The following is a 16,458-nucleotide window of genomic DNA, read 5'->3' as shown; positions in this document are numbered from 1 at the left end:
AAAACCAGTGTGTTTAAAGAAATTGACCCAGTCAACAGTGTTCGTGCAGCAGGCCCATGTCTTCAGCGCCAGTCCTTGCAGAGACACTGATGAGCTGATAAGAGCAGGAGAAAGGGCCTTTGTAGAACTCTATGGGGGAAAGGAAAGAGACACTTTGAACTTCCTCCGCTACATCAAGTACATGCAGAAAGTCTCTACATGTACCTCATCGTTTCAGCCCTGCAAACTCCCACCTACATCAGCAGCAGCTAAATTCCATTCCATGAGAACATACTTCCAGGTGCAAGAATGGATGCACTTGCATCAAGAACAGTTCCTCCTGGATCCGATGGACTGGGGATGGGAGATTGTTCAAGGCGCCATGCTTCCTATTCTCATTGACATTGCTGCTGCTCCTGGTGATCTACTCGATGTCATCCGATGCAATTGCAAGACAGAGTGTCGAACAGCAAGATGTTCATGCCGAAAACACGGCCTCGTGTGTACGTCTGGCTGTGGAGAGTGCAGAGGGGAGAGCTGTGCCAACACTGTGACCGAGGTTGCCTGTGTAGGTACATCAGACGATGAAGACGGGCTTTAGCGTAAGTACGAGGTCATGTTGAATAGAGTGTGCGTGTGCATGTTCACATGTGTAATGCAACAGTAACGGGTAAAGGAGGGAGAATATCAGCACAGTAGTTGTCAACTCACATACCTGTCAAACGCGACCCGGGAGACGCGCCCTGTGAAACCACACCGAATGCGCTAGATTTGAGCTTCGGCTATGTTATTTCGCGCTAAATAAATGCAATTGAACCTATTTATCAACTGAATGTGCTTTTCTTACATACTATATGAGTGACATATGACACATCCCTTAAAATAAGACATGTTATAGACGTGAGAAGTGAGGGACGGAGCATATTCGGAATACCGTTATTGCGCAGTTGTCATCATTCTTTAAAAGCTTCAAAAATATAGTTCGCATGGGAAAACGTTGGCCAACTCTGTTTTACCTGATCAATGGATGCATGTAGAGTACAAAAAAGGTGAAATAAATTTTATAGCAATTTGTTCACACAGGAGGTGAAATCTGATGAAATCTGCCTAGCCTATATATTGGATGTCATCTAACAAAACGCCGACTGTGGCTGTGTTTGTTTCTTTGTCGTTGTGCTCTGCTTGTAATTCTTGTGATCTTGGTCGCCCCCCTGCACAAGAATTTTATCTTTTGGGGGGCTTACAGATGTTGTAACAGTATTCGAAGTCACACGTGTGAAAATACAAGAGCTTTTTGATTCACCTGAGTAATGGGTGGGTCTTAGTATTCATCCGTGTCCGTCTGTATGGACGGCCGACCGTCCGTCCGTGGACAAATGACCGTCGGCTTAAAGGCACAGTAAGCCTCCCGTAAACCATCACAGAGCTCCCCGAGCGTCTACATACAGTACAAGCATACTTCCATTTAAACGCTCACCGAACGGGAACATCCTGGCTGCTTTCTGTCGAGCGTGAGAAATTTTCAAATAATTTATTTTCGTGGACTTGGCCCTTTACAACAATGGCGCCTCGTTTTGGTGCTGGACGGCTGTAATGAATATCCCGGAAATCACGCCCGGACAGTAAGCCTCCCGTAAACCATCACAGATACTGTCAGGCTTTTACACACAGTATAAACATCCTTCCATTTGAACGCTCACCAAACGGGAACATCCTAGGTGCCCTACGTAAAGAGCGAGCAATTTTTAAAGAATTAATTTTGCAGATTGTCTGGAACACTTTTTGGACCCATCCTGAACTCAGGTCCAAAATGAGTTACTTCCCTTAAACTGGCGATAGCCGTGGATCGATGATAATCAGAAAGTTTTTGGACCGTGGTGCGTTTTTGCGCTAGACCTAACTTTTAAAATCTAAATAATAAATTGACAGCGTGTTTTCATCAAGACAAGATCAGTGCAATTCGAAGTTGTGAAAGTTTGAAAAAAGAAAAGCCCGGAAGCAGGGTCACGCAAGGGTCGTAGCAGACGACGGTTTATGCGGCATATCGCCGTTCCTCTCAACAGTCAAAAGCCATCGCTAGAGTTCTTGTGAACCACAGCCGTTTGTTTCGTGCATAAAAACGTGCTATTGTAGATAGCTGACATCGAGTCGCATTCAAATGACTAACTGACGACTACATTGTGAAAAAGGGAAACTGGATCACACGGGTTCACGATGGCTCAGGGGTAAGATAAACCACGCAAAAATAAATTCTTTGAAAATTGTTCGCTCTTTACGGAGGGCACCTAGGATGTTCTCAATCTGTGAGTGTTTAAATGAAAGGGTGTTTGTACTGTGTGTAAAAGCCTGACGCGTATCTGTGATGGTTTACGGGAGGCTTACTGTGCCTTTAACATTGAGGTTATCTCGGATGTTTTTCAAGCTAGACCTTTAAAACCTTGCACACTTTTAGGGTTTGATGATCTCCCAACTTGACCTAAGTTTGATTGACCCTCGTCAAGTTTTGGGGTCACAGCGGTGTCATGTTTATTTTATAGAAACTTAACGTTGAGATTATCTCGGATGTTTTTGAAGCTAGACATTTGAAACTTAGCACACTTCACACTTCACGTAAAAACTTTACATTGATATTTTCTTAGTTGTTTTGGGAGCAAAAACCTCCCCATTTCACACGGGTGTAGGTGTTGATAATCTGCAGACATGACTTCGTGAACAGCGAGAGATTTGTATGCAGAGAGGTGGATAGTTGAGAACAATGTTATTAATTAGTACATATATTTTAATACTAGATGAATACCCGCTTCGCCGGGTACGGCTTCGCCGGGAAGAAGTCGAGCCGAATACCCGGCTGCGCCGGGGACCCGGCAAGCCGGGTGTACGCCGGCTTCGCCGGCTTACCGCACGAAGGAAGGGAGATAAACGCGCAAAACACTGAAGAGGAGTAATACCCGGCTTCGCCGGGACAGTGACCTTCTAAAAATAGTATAACGGGAATATAGATTGAGCGTTGTCGACAGTGACCTTCTAAAAATAGAAACGGGAATATGGATTGACACACACACACACACACACACAAGTCGTATATACAGTACTCCCCGGTTAACGTCACTACCGTTTAAGGTCACACCTTTGATAACATCAATCAGGGTGTTGGTCCCGACCTAAAGCCTTCTTTGTATGACTAAGAAAACCTCGCTTAGCGTGACCTCGGATACGGGAACACCTCTTTTTAGGTGACCCCCCGTTCTGGTCTCTAAATGCAGAGGACCACCGCTTAAGATCAAGCGAAACTGAAACGGAAAAAATCTCCCAATTTTGCGGCCTTGACCACAGGAGCTTGTATCCAACCACCGGTCCATAATTATTTACTCCTGCATGCTTATTATTTACTGCTGCATGCTTACCCTTACTACTACCATAGACCTATATAGGTCCCTGCTGCTACTATTTATTAGTAAATGAATAATAATAAGTAGTAAACAGTAGTAGTAGACTGTATGGAATAATGAGTAAATAAATGGAATAAGAAGTAAATAATTATCGACCGGTGGTTGGATACAAGCTCCTGTGGCCTTGACAGAGTTTTTTTTCTCCATATGTGACCCTCCCCCTCGGAATGAGTCGCATGTCACCTTTGCATGATTTTTAATATTTTTACATTTTCTAAAAGAGATTTTGAAACTCTATCCAGTGGTGAAATCCGTTTTAGAAAAGAGCGAAAACTTTTTGAGTTATAAGCCTGTGTCTAAGGTGATCCTCACACTGATACCTTACACCCCCGGACGTATATATATAGTCAGTCGGCTAAGGACCGTTTTGGTTACTTTTTGGCGTCACGTTACGTCTCAATAGCACAACGTGTCGATATCCCTATTTTGTGAAAAACCAATGTACTGTAGCGCTACGTGTCAATACGGCGCAACGTGTCGATAGCGCTACGTGACAATAGCAGTACTACTAAACTGCAGACACTTCGCTTTGCCCTGTGTGCATATGTATTTATATTGTATTTAAATATTGTATATATGACATTAGAGTTTCTTAATTTCCCTTATCAGAAGAATGAATGAACGAAAACAACTACGGCGAAACTACCTGAATGTTCCAGAACCCAAGGGAGGTAACTCTTGCTTTGTATCCATGTAAAGGAGGTGACTCTTCTTGTGAGAGCATACATTATCTTTCTTATTGGGTGTTGAGAGTTGAAGTTCTGGTTCTGCTGCTCCATAGAATTTGTCCGAAAATAACTGTGTTAGGGGTGGCATAGTAAGAGCCCCTTTTAGTGACCAAAGCTTTTTTCTCTAGCAATTACCTTGCTACTGACCAGCCTGATTTGCGACGATCAACTTTGTCTGATGTGTATCAGAGACTGTGTCTATGTTATGCAGTGTGTGCTCGCTATGATACCCTTTTCTTTCGCAAATATGAACATCAGAGCAACGAATCTCCGCCGATTCCGGCTTGCCGATCACTGGCATCTGATCATCAAATGAAACATCTTTTTCATCGAATGTATATAAATTTTCATAATATGATTGTACTTCCTTTATTGTTGCATGTCTAATTTTTCCAAATTACAAAAATATTCACCGTCCGAAATCCATTGTATACGGGTTCTTATAATCATTCCGTCAATTTTGTCGAATTGCAATTAATTCCTGTCTTTTCTTTTCCAAAATAAACAAAATATTTTCACTAAAAGTTGTCTCCAAATGTTTAATTTCGTCCACCAATTTACTTTCCCGCTGTACACTTTCTTTCTTTTTAAAGGATGCTTATGTCAATTTGTTGCCAACAAGTGTAAATACATCGATCCGTGCAAATGGAAACAAATATGAAACGTTTGTTCAGTCACACACCACTACATTTTGAGTTGTTGTTAATGGGTCTGTGATTAAATAGCCTGCTGTTTCCCAAAAGCTAATTATCAACCCAACATCCTCCATTCTTCTCTCGTTTACCATTGTCCCCAGATACATCAGCAAGCAAAGTGCAAAAGCAAGCCAAACACTTCCATGGTTTTGTCTCTCGCTGCGTGCACATTGTTCTCAGCTACGAGCTGTCAGCTTTGTCGTTCGACAAACAGCGTGGCGTCCATCAGGAAAATTTTCCATTTATATGTAATAAAGTGCTGTTATTGTTATTAGTATGTCACAGGTGGAGAGAGAGAGAGAGAGAGAGAGAGAGAGAGAGAGAGAGAGAGAGAGAGAGAGAGAAAGAGAGAGGGAGAGACCACCCATTGCACTCCGGTTGGACCGTACATAAAGAGAGACAAGACAAGACAAGACAAAATCTTTATTATCGAGGGTAATAGATAAGCAAGAATATTGCTTTTTTACATCCAGCCCTCGCCATAATATAGGGTCAACAAGAACAGAAAACAATATAATCAAATAACTATCACATCAAACTTAATACATTATATATATATATAGATACAAATTTTTTTTTTTAAATTGTCATGCTGCGTTTTAAGTACAATTTCCAATGATAAAAAGTGTCAATTTTTAAGATATCTTAATTTAGATCTGCATATTATTATAATTTTGTTTAACATGCACATACATTTTAAATAAATTGATGAACCATTCAGCACATGTTTAGTTGCATTATGTGCGACATATAATTTTTTTTGAAGCTGTCTGTGTTTGCTTTATGCTTAAGAAAAATAGGCAGTGAGTTCCATAGGACCGCACCTGAATATAGAAGGCTTGATTTCAAAAAGGTCAATACGTGGAGTCGGTATTATGATTTTTAGTCTGTTATAGTTCAAAATAAAATTATCACGTAATGTCTCCGGTGCATATCCTGACATCACTTTATGCATTATAACACCTTTATTATACATTAACCTTTTTTGAAATGGTAATACTTGCACATTTTTATAATCAGATTCTGAAGGAGTGTGATTTTTTTAGCATAATAAGCTTAACTGCTCTTCTGTGAAGACTGGCTAAAGGTTTCAAAACATTAGCACTTGCACAATGCCATACAGTGGATGCATAATCAATATTTGACAAGATGTGATTTTAAAAAAACATCTTTCGCAAGTGGAGATTCAAGAAATGTTTTATTTTTTATAACTGATATATTTTTTGGGAAGCAATCTTACAGATGTAATCAATGTGATCATGCCATGATAAATTATTATCAATCTTTACACCAAGGACTTTATGGTGAGACACTTCTTCCAATACTTGATTTTTAATATAAAGAGGTGGAATGCTCGATAATAGATTTTGTCGTTTCTGTCTTGTGGTTATTAGCATAAATTTTGTTTTTGTATGGTTAAGAGACAAATGATTTAACTCTGACCAATTTAGGAGTCGATTGGCATAGCAACCAGTATCGGGATGCGCAGTATCGACACGGTAATTTCGAGGTCCGACCAATGAAATAAAAGAGTTTTGAGTCTGCGCATCTCGATACTCGATACTGGTAGTCTCGAGACTATAGTCTCAATACTCATTCTCGATACTACTGGGCCTTTAGGCGCACCAGGGTGCTGTTCATCCTCGAGATCAGAACTGATTTAACCAATCGTTTTGTAGACACTCGATACTGAACTAGGGCGGCATAGCCACAATCGTCGATAACACGGATTGGTTCATTTCCATACTCGATACTCGCAGTATCGAGATCAGACCAATGAAATGAAGGAGTATCGAGTCTGCGCATCTCGATACTGCCAGTATCGAGTGTGCCAGTATCGAGGGTCGATCTCGAGAACGTGGGCCTTTTGGCGTTCCATACATTGTAAACAAATGCAGTGCGTTCAGTTTCATTCTGTGAGTTCCACAGCTTGACTAAATGTAGTAATTTCGCCTTACGCGACTTGTTAACTCTATGTCTCTCTCTCCGTCTCCTCTCTTTATCTCTCTCTGTCATGATCAGTTTGTCTGTGTCTCTCCTCTCTTTCTATGTCTGTCTGTCTTACCTCACCTCCCCTCTCTCTCTCTCTCTCTCTCGCTCTCTCTCTCTCTCTCTCTCTCTCTCTCTCTCTCTCTCTCTCTCTCTCTCTCTCTCTCTCTAATGCAGCCGATGGTCTCTGTGTCAGTGTCAGAATGTATGTCAGTGTGTGTCTCTCTCCGAATCTGCCCATTATCACGTCATTGAGTTTCAATTGGCGGGAAGTCTTTTATGGGGCCTCAAACTAAACTCTGATCTCCTCGGATAAGATCAATTTTTTCTACTGAAATTGATCTTATCCGAGGATCGGTTAACGTGTCCCTCGGATAAGATCACGATTTTTTTTGGTCCCAAGCGGGGTCACCTTATCCGAGGAGTACTGTATATATATATAATATAGATGATATTAATGTTGTAGTCTTTCGTTTGTCTTTGTGTTACATGCACCACCACTGACATTTCTTCATGTGAGATGATAAAGTTAATTTGATTTGATTTGATTTGATTTGATTTGATTACTACGTTTCTTTCAGAGTGCATGCCTGGTCGACAAGGAAAATACTGTGGCGCCGTTTTAGGTCAGCCGTCGGGTGAGTCTTGCTTGGCTTTAATAGCTAGCTGCTTGTGTGTGTGTGTGTATGTGTGTGTGTGTGTGTGTGTGTGTGTGTGTGTGTGTGTGTGTGTGTGTGTGTGTGTGTGTGTGTGTGTGTGTATGTGTGTGTGTAGAACGATTCCAAAAAAAAGTACTGGACAGAATGATCTTCATGAAGCTTTACATGAGAGTTCCTACAAATGATATCCGCAGACGTGTTTTTCATTTTTGTGTGTGGATAAAATATTATTAATGTCTTTGCTTACAAGTTGAGTGAAGCAAAATTAATACATTTAGTCAATATGTCGAACTCACAGAATGAATTTGAACGCACTCCATTTTTAACCAAGACAATATAGCTTCGTCAATTCCCTGCTGCAAAGACATGTACTGCTGACACGTTTACGTGAAAAGCGTACAGAAATCGATTACTAAAATTGTAATTTCAATCAGAATTTTGAGATTTTTAATGACCAAACACATCAATACATTTTAAAGATTTCAAGCTAAAATGCAATACCATAGTCCGGGTTCCGTCGAAGATAGCATGACCAAAATGTCAATCAATTTGATTGAAAAATGAGGGTGTTACAGTGCCTCCTCAACTTTAACTAAAAGTCGGATATGCATCATGAAAGACATTCATCGCAAATAAAATCAAACAAGTCGCGTAAGGCGAAATTACTACATTTAGTCAAGCTGTCGAACTCACGGGATGAAACTGAACGCACTGTATTTTTTCACCAAGACAGTACAGCTTCGTCAATCCCGGCGTGAAGGAAATCGCTTACCTTCCACGTGCAAAACGTAGTGATATTGACACGCCAGATTAGCGCGGTAGCGTATTGTGCTAAGCAGGAAAGCGCGCTTTTCTGTATACGTGTTAACTTTCTGAGCTTGTTTTGAATACCACCTATCATATCTATATGTTTTTGGAATAAAGAAATGATCACGAATAAGATGACATCATTTTTGGATCGATTTCTTAAATTTTAATCGTAAGACTAATTAATCTATTTTCGTTAATTGTGATCACATTTTAAGAGTAAACATGACATATGTATATATTTTTAGATTCAGAATGTGATGAAGAATACAATGCAATCAATTTTAAATCTGTTTGCGAAAAATCGATTTTAATGACAACTTTAATGAGCAAACTCATCAATTAAATTTTAAGCCTCCAAGCTGAAATGCAATACCAAAGTCCGGGCTTCGTCGAAGATTACTTGACCAAAATTTCAACCAATTTGGTTGAAAAATGAGAGCGTGACAGTGCCGCCTCAACTTTCACGAAAGGCCCATTAATTTTGTCAAAACTTGACTAAATGTAAAAACATCTGGGGGTATCATCTGGAAGAATTTTAAAGGGCAGCTGTCGGGTTGTGGCTCTCAAAATCTGTTCCTTAGAATGAGTTATCATGTAACTGAAACTATACTTAAGTTACTTGGTGATTTTGACAGCTTGATAACACAAGTCCGAAGACTTTAGACATGCTACAATGTCTTTAATCGAAGAAAGTTTGCATTCTTGGCCGAGTCAATGCAGCCCGCTCGAAAATTACTTCCCTTGGACGCGTGACGTCAGCCGCGGAATCGGCCGGGTTGAACGGTGCTCTCTTTATGCCGTGTAATGGGCGCAATCGGGTTGTCTAGTCAAGCCCTCAAGCATACTTCACGGGTAGGTGAAGAGAAACTTAGGATGGGGTGACTTCTCCCAGGCCAAACTTTCGCAGTAAAAAACGGAGTTCATAACATGTCTTCTGTCCCCCTCCTGCTTTTGTTCCACTTGAACCCTGTTTTTGTTCAACTTATTGGCAGATATTGTCACGCGTCGAGGAACACAAACACACACACACAAACACACTCACACACAGACACACACACACACGTGTTATCACACATATACACACACACACACACATACGTGTTATCTCACACACACACACACACACACACACACACACACACACACACACACACACACACACGATAACCATCACAAACACAGTTTGACAAATTCATCTTTGATTTTTTGCGGCCGAACCCCCCTCCCCCATTTTCCACACTAGATCCACTGTTTCATCTTTGTCTCCGTCTCTCTTCCCTTTATCTTATCTCGTCTATCTACTTGAGTGAGTAACTGAAGATGTATTATCATCATCTCTTTCCTAGATTTTCCCACCGACAGAGTTGGCTTTTGTCTTGAATTCAGTACCTCACACGTACACGGTAATTGGTGTGACACCTCAAGCGGACCTTCTTCATAAGTGTACAGTGTCTGCTGACAAGGGACACGAGGGTCTGTGGTTGAGCAACTTTATGGTTTAACCGGGTGAACTGGAGGAGTAGCAACAGCATGTGAACCACTTTAGAAATGACTTGTAAAGGTTGCAGTTTGTCAGATCAAAGAAGAGAAAATGTGAACGTGGGTCTTGAGAAGATATTACCATCCTAATACTTTACTTTGTGCAAGAATCAATCACGCGTACAGCATTACAGATGTCCAGCTGTAGTCTACATTGTACTGTAAACTTCACAGCGGCCTTATCGGCTTCCTCGAGTGACGTCACAGCAAGGCTAACGCTGCGGCGTCTTTCTTGTGCTGACAGAGTTGTCGGTCGCGGATTTTGAGTCGTTTCGGCCTGCCAACTGCTTCGTTTTTTTGCGGATTGTGAGAACTAGCAGAAAGTTTCACGCATTTTAATGGTTTCAAACTAATGATGAAAGTGTCTTCTTCTGGACCAAATCAACAGTCTTTAGTTGAATCAACTCGGAAAACTCTTAAATGCGTTTTTGCACGCGACTCCGCGCATTTTTGAGACAAGGCAACCCGACAGCTGCCCTTTAAGTAAAGTATTATGAAAATCGGTCTTGTAGTTCTCTTTGAACACATACACCACCACCCTCGATTGTCTTGATTCCCCGTCTATGTTAAAATATTCAGTCAAAACTTGACTAATTGTAACAACCAACCAACTTTCAGATTGCCTGCCTTGTGTAAAGCAACGACTGTGACTGTCATCTCGAACACTTTGATTGTATTATAGCTGTCTCGATTGCCATGCTTTCGTTGTATCTTTCAACGACTGTGACTGTCATCTCGAACACTTTGATTGTGTTATAGCTGTCTCGATTGCCATGCTTTCGTTGTATCTTTCAACGACTGTGACTGTCATCTCGAACACTTTGATTGTGTTATAGCTGTCTCGATTGCCATGCTTTCGTTGTATCAGAGTGCCTGCCTGGTCAGCAAGGTAAAGACTGTAACGCGACTGTGGAGAACCAGGCTGGTGAGTCCTGCATTGGTAGCTAGCTGTTTGCTTGGCTGACTGGTTAGTTGGCTGACTGGTTGGTTGGTTGGTTGGCTGACTAGTTGGTTGGCTGACTGGTAGCTGATTGGTTTGCTGGCTGGCTGGCTGGTTGGATCGCTGACTGGATGGTTGGTTGGATGGCTGGCTGGTTGGCTTACTGGCTGGCTGGTTGGTTGGATGACTGGTTGGTTGGTTGGATGACTGGTTGGTTGGTTGGCTGACTGGTGGTTGGATAGCAAGTTGATTGGCTGACTAGTTAGTTGGCTGACTAGTTGGTTGGCCGACTGGTAGCTTGGCTAACTGGTTGGTTGGGTGACAAGTTTGTGGGTTGGGTCTCTCTGGTGGGTTTGGTTGCCTGGTTGGTCGGTTGGCTGACTGGCTGGTTGGCTTATAACTTACTGGCTGGCTGGTTGGTTGGATGACTGGTTGGTTGGATGACTGGTTGGTTGGTTGGATGACTGGTTGGTTGGATAGCAAGTTGATTGGCTGACTAGTTGGTTGGCTGACTAGTTGGTTGGCCGACTGGTAGCTTGGCTAACTGGTTGCTTGGCTAACTGGTTGGTTGGGTGACAAGTTTGTGGGTTGGGTCTCTCTGGTGGGTTTGGTTGCCTGGTTGGTCGGTTGGCTGACTGGCTGGTTGGCTTACTGGCTGGCTGGTTGGTTGGTTGGGTGACAAGTTTGTGGGTTGGGTCTCTCTGGTGGGTTTGGTTGCCGGATCGGTGGTTGGTAGGCTGGTTACGTGGTCGACTTTGACTTACCTAAGTAATCAGTGGGTCTTTGTAATGAGCCGTGTCCTTTTACGTTAACTCAAATGTGCTTGAACCTAGAGCTTTGCAACTTTGCACACTTCCAGGGTTTGATGATCTCCCGATACGACCCGAGTCTCCGTGACCCTAGTCAAAGTTCAAGGTTACGGCAAGGTCATTTTAGGGTCATTTTAAACTAAGCATTGACGTTTTCTCGCATAAATTATATGTTTTTAAACGTCACACGCTTAACAGGTTTGAGAACCTCCCGACATTACCAAAGTCTGGTTGATCCTCGTCAAATGTCAGGGTCACAGCAGGGTCGAGTTGGGGTTATGAAAGTATTAAATAGTTACTTTCTTCAATGAGCTAGAGCAGCAGATAGTCAGATTATGATTAGGAGGACATTGATAATGGTTGTTTTTGTGTTATTTCGTTTATCTGTTTACTGCATTGCATTTGTCTGTCAGACTGACGGATAGGCTAGTTGATGGATCGGTTGATTGATTGCATAACTCATTCATTGGTGATTGATTGATTGATTGATTGATTGATATATTCATTCACTTTCTCTGTTTTCTGCTCTGGCTGCAGCTACTCCCAAATTGCGCATCGCTGGCATCGCGTCAGGCGCGGGATTAGGCTTTATCTGTCTGACAGCGATCATTGTGTACATCTGCAAGGCCAGAGCAGGCCGCGGTGAGGGTCCCGGCAACTGCGGTAAACGTAAAGAGCCGACATCCGCCTTGGAGAACTCTCAGCAAGCGAGCCCGCCCCAGGTTACTATCATCGCCCCGGAGCAGGATCCCAATGTGGCATTACCGTTGGATGCACACAAAAGCGGCGGTTCCCAAGAGTCGTCTGAAGTCGACACTGACGTCTCTTCCGTGGCGACGTCAGAGCCGTCTGAAGTCGACACTGACGTCTCTTCCGTGGCGACGTCACTTACTAGCGACTCCTCGGCATATCAAACTGACCGTATCATCTGGGCGGGGATGTAGCTCAGTCGGTAGCGCGTTGGATTTGTATCCAGTTGGTCGCTGTCAGCGTGAGTTCGTCCCCACGCACGTTCGGCGAGAGATTTATTTCTCAGAGTCAACTTTGTGTGCAGACTCTCATCGGTGTCCGAACACCCCCGTGTGTACACGCAAGCACAAGACCAAGTGCGCACGAAAAAGATCTTGTAGTCCATGTCAGAGTTCGGTGGGTTATAGAAACACGAAAATACCCAGCATGCTTCCTCCGAAAACGGCGTATGGCTGCCTAAATGGCGGGGTAAAAAACGGTCATACACGTAAAATTCCACTCGTGCAAAAAACACGAGTGTACGTGGGAGTTTCAGCCCACGAACGCAGAAGAAGAAGAAGAAGACCGTATCTGGAATCAACTATGAGTTGAGCTGTAATACCCTGTAACATTTCGTGCTGCACGCCCCCCCCCCCCCCCCCCCCTGGAAACTGCACAGGGATTGACTGAGCTAAATCACAAGGCCGAATGAACACAGAAGCACTAGCTATTCAGTGCCAAAGTTATTACACTTTCAAGCTGTACACGTTCATTGTATTTGCTGTTGAGTTATGCTACGGTATTATACTCAAACTAGTGATACCCGTGCTATGCACGGGATTTTCTTCTTTATAAATTACAGAATTAATTGTGAATAAGCAACAACAAAAACGTGTTAAATGTTCGATGGCATCGTACAAAACAAAATGCCATAAATTTATTGGGAGAAAATAGTGTGCACCGTACAATAACAGTTTTACACATCAGCAAATAGGAAAAAGTAACCCAGTGGTAAATATACAGTTGGTACTGTGAACAATAAAACGCCTATCAAATTTTCATATAATTGGGAAAGGATAAAGTCAATGTAACAAAAGGATTTTGTCACGCTTCAATTAAGATGCATGCTAGTTAAAATGTATAAAAACAATATGTAACACCAATTATATAATTGGGAAAGAAATCTTGTCGCAGTTCGCCGACAGCTCGAGTCACCCACAATGAAATGTTTGTACGATCGACTGCACTTAAATTAGCGGCTACATTGACATAAGTGAAGTACATAAATGTGCAAAAAAATGTGCCCATAGAACAATATTTTTACACATCACCATACATGTCTTGAGCTGTCTTGAGACAGGAAAAAAACAACCAGCGTTAAATGGAACAAAATGTTTACACTTTGGCAAACATGTGAATGAAAAGTAGTTAAAATGTGAAGTTGGTTCTGCGAACAACAAAATGTTTACATATGCATTGTGCACAGAGAAGCAAAATGTTTACAGATCACCATGCATATGTATAGAGAAAAAAACACACTGACACAACGCTAAATGTGCAAATGAACCGTGTGCACATCGTCATGCATACAATTGGGAGCTGGAGAAAAAGACTGCATTAATGATCGCAATGAAGAACACTATCATAGGTGCACATCAGTACAGCCGTTCTTGCAAAAAGTACAGCAAAAGTACAGTTTGTTCACACTCACACACACACACACACACACACACACACACACACACACACACACACACACACACACAGTAGCAAACTCAAAAGGGATTGAGAAAATGCAATCATGTGCAAAATGAACAAAATATCAATGTATATGTAAGAACTAAAACCACACACTGAACTAAAGTTGCAAAGGTGTGTACAAAGAGAATAAAAACAAATATTTACACATCACCAACTTAGGTTTGAAATGATCTGAATGCAAACATAGTTGCACATCCAGTCACTCTGTGAGGCAAGTACCCTGACTTTGACAACAAAAGCTATCTTTTCAGACCATCATCAACCAATTTTCAGATGTAGAACCCATGTAATTGTAAAAAGTACATCAATTGTTTGTTCACACACTGTAGCAGCTAAATTTGGTGTGGGTTGTGGATCATGGTGTTACACATCAGCAAATAGGAATGAAAAAGTAACCCATTGGTAAATATACAGTGGGTTCTGTCGTTAAATTGTGCCTTTTTATAAGATTTCAGTCAATGTGGACAGTCTGAGAATTCAGTCAATGTGACAATGATTTTGTCACGCTTCAATTAAGATGCATGCTAGTTAAAATGTGTAAAAACAATATGTAACACCAATTATGTAATTGGGAAAGAAATCTTGTCGCAGTTCGCTGACAGTTCGAGTCACCAACAATGAAGAGTGGACAAAGTTGTCGATGCTTGAACACTAACAGCAACGGAAAAGAGAGTGATGTCCCCCTATCTGTCGTCTTGTCTGCGGAAGAGAATGACGCCCCCCTATGTGAAGAAAAACAATATATAGATTGTACACAGGTGTATGGGTAAAGTCGAACTTTAGCAAGTTAAATTCATAGCTCATAATTCAGTGGCATTTAAGTCTCTAAATTTGTAGAACGTGCACTTGCAATCACCCAAATAAATTAAAAATGCTGACATTTTTAGAACCTGCATTTGCTATGACCCAAATTATAGAAAAATGCTGAAGTTTGGAGCGCAATCATCTGTCAATCAATTGCGAAAGAATACAGCGCTGAAAGAGCATAGCAAAATCAAAATGTCCGCTAAGACACGTGGTGAAGCGAACAAATTCTCCATCTGTATGAGCGTGTTAAATTCATAGCTCATAATTCAGAGGCATTTAAGTCTCCAAATTTGTGGAACCGGCACTTGCAATCACCCAAATTAAATAAAAATGGTGAAGTTTGGAGCACAATCATCTGTCAATCAATTGTGAAAGAATGCAGCGTTGAAAGAGCATAGCAAAATCAAAATGTCGGCTAAGACACGTGGTGAAGCGAAAAAATTCTTTTGGGATTTACCGGGATTGCCTGGTCGATGCCTGAACACTAACAGCAGCGGAGGAGAGTGGACATCCCCCTATCTGTCGCCTTGTCTGCGGAAGAGAATGACGTCTTCCTATGTGAAGAAAATGAGGAAAAAGAATATCTAGATTGTACACAGGTGTATGGGTAAATTTGAACTTTAGAGTGTTAAATTAATAGCTCATAATTCAGAGGCATTTTAAGTCTGCAAATGAATAGAACCTGCATTTGCAATGACCCAAATTAATCAAAAATGGTGAAATTTGGAGCACAATCATCCGTCAATTAATTGGGATTTACCTGTCAAGTGTGGACTAAGTTGTCGATGCCTGGTCGATGCCTGAACACAAACAGCAGCGGAAGAGAGTGGACATCCCCCTATCTGTCGCCTTGTCTGCGGAAGAGAACGACGTCTTCCTATGTGAAGAAAATGAGGAAAAAGAATATATAGATTGTACACAGGTGTATGGGTAAATTTCTCGCCGAACGTGGGGACGAACTCACGCTGACAGCGGCCAACTGGATACAAATCCAGCGCGCTACCGACTGAGCTACATCCCCGCCCAGTGAATGGGTAAATGTGAACTTTAGCGTGTTAAATTCATAGCTCATAATTGAACTTGAGCGTGTTAAATTCATAGCTCATAATTCAGAGGCATTTAAGTCTCCAAATTTGTAGAACGTGCACTTGCAATCACCCAAATAAATTAAAAATGCTGAAATTTGTAGAACCTGCATTTGCTATCACCCAAATAAATTAAAAATGCTGAAAATTGTAGAACCTGCATTTGCGATCAATTAATTGGTATTTACCTGTAAAGTGTGGACAAAGTTGTCGATGCCTGGTCGATGCCTGAACACTAACAGCAGCAGAAGAGAGTGGACATCCCCCTATCTGTCACCTTGTCTGCGGAAGAGAATGACGACTTCCTATGTGAAGAAAATGAGTAAAAAGAAAATGAGGAAAAAGAACATATAGATTGTACACAGGTGAATGGGTAAATTTGAACTTCAGCGTGTTAAGTTCATAGCTCATAATTCAGAGGCATTAAAGTCTCTAAATTTGTAGAACGTGCACTTGCAATCACCCAAATAAATTAAAAA

General features: G+C 41.7%; 1 long non-coding RNA gene across 1 annotated transcript; it reads right to left on the bottom strand.

Moving 5' to 3' along the window:
* Positions 1-13,115: 13,115 nt before the first annotated feature.
* LOC138979961 (uncharacterized) lies at positions 13,116-16,302 on the bottom strand. Its single transcript, XR_011460190.1, has 4 exons — positions 16,168-16,302; positions 15,655-15,771; positions 15,352-15,448; positions 13,116-14,809 (listed from the first exon to the last, which is right to left on the bottom strand). It is a non-coding gene; the product is annotated as an uncharacterized lncRNA (long non-coding RNA).
* Positions 16,303-16,458: the final 156 nt, after the last annotated feature.

Source organism: Littorina saxatilis, linkage group LG11 (genome assembly GCF_037325665.1).
Source record: "Littorina saxatilis isolate snail1 linkage group LG11, US_GU_Lsax_2.0, whole genome shotgun sequence".
Lineage (NCBI taxonomy): Eukaryota > Metazoa > Mollusca > Gastropoda > Littorinimorpha > Littorinidae > Littorina > Littorina saxatilis.
This window is presented reverse-complemented; position numbering and strand designations above follow the sequence as displayed.